A 1,425-nucleotide genomic window follows, 5' to 3' on the forward strand; every position below is an offset into this window, starting at 1 on the left:
CTTCTCAGGATCGCACTGTCTCCTGGCACGGCCGCTCCAGACCCGTTGCCATCTTAGAATCGATGTCTTATTCTAACAGACTGGGCCAGAAGTGTACGGTTAAAAATGTCATAAACCATGGTTTGTAGTATTTACCTAGTTCTATGGTGTAAATATTCCCACCATGGCTAATCTCATTCTACCAGTGTGATGTTACTGAACATGGAGTCAGGGAGAGATACGCACAATCAGCTCGTGCAAGCTCATGTGAGCCAACTCCTGTGCACCACTGAACTGAGCTCAGAAGAAATGGATCAAGTCAAGTATCCTGACCTCTGCCCATGGGGCCAGGGCATCTTAAGAAGTATTGTAATTTTTTGCTGTTTTTTTTCCTTGCACTTTTTTTTTGAGAAATGAGTTTTGAGCTTGATTTCAATCTCCCATAACAAAATCTGTCAAAGAAAATGAGTGATAGTTACATATTTAATAAGTTACACAATATGTATATATATATAAATTATCATACCCTAAATGAATTATGTAAAGTTAATATTTGATTAAAATATTTACATCAATGGTGCTTTGTAGACCACTTCAGTCATTTTTTTTTTGATTCTTTAAAAAGATCAAAAAATTTTGCAAACCTTTATCTAGACTGACCCAGAAAAAAAGACAGAAATGACTAAAATCAGAAATAAAGCAGGTGCATGGTAGAGCAGTTGCTTTTTCTATTACTATGGAGTGGGCTTTGAGGGGAGAGACATCCTCTTTTTCTGGTCTCTGTTGGTGACTCTCCTTGTGCAGGACACAAGTACGTGGTGGGCCGCCTGCGTGGTAGCTGTGGCTACTGCTGTGTCATCAAGCTGCTTTTGCGGCAGCTGTGGCTGTGGCAGTCAGTGGCTGTGGTGGGCCACCCGCGAAGAAGTGGTATTTTCAGCGTGCTCCTTGCTTGTATCCTGGTGGAGGATGCTGCCCGCCTGGCTCCCACCCTAGGATGCCGGGCACGCTCTGCCTCCTGCCTGCATCTGGGCAGAGGGAGCTGGCCCTCAGCTCCTTATATTTTCATTCGTGTCTGCTTGTATGTTAGTTAACAAAAACTTAAAAGTTTACCCCACTTAGAAAAAACTTGTACATATTTTTATTTACCCTAAATTTGTCCCCACTTAAGCTTCAAGGATATTTCCTTCTTTATTATATTCCAGATTTTAGTGAGCAAATTCGATGTACTTCAATATTTTATAGACATTAATCTTTTCTTCTTTTGGCTTTGACCATTCTCTACTGAATAATGCTGATTTGTCCCTGTATTTTAGCTTCCAGCTCTCTTACAGCACGAGTGTGGGAACATTATCTATAGTCAATATTTCCTCCCCACCCAGCTGCCCTCATGTCAATACCATTTGCTAATGGTATTGATATTAGAAAAGGAGGCAACTGCCCACTTTC

This window comes from Galeopterus variegatus, unplaced genomic scaffold (genome assembly GCF_000696425.1).
Source record: "Galeopterus variegatus unplaced genomic scaffold, G_variegatus-3.0.2 Scaffold1255, whole genome shotgun sequence".
NCBI lineage: Eukaryota > Metazoa > Chordata > Mammalia > Dermoptera > Cynocephalidae > Galeopterus > Galeopterus variegatus.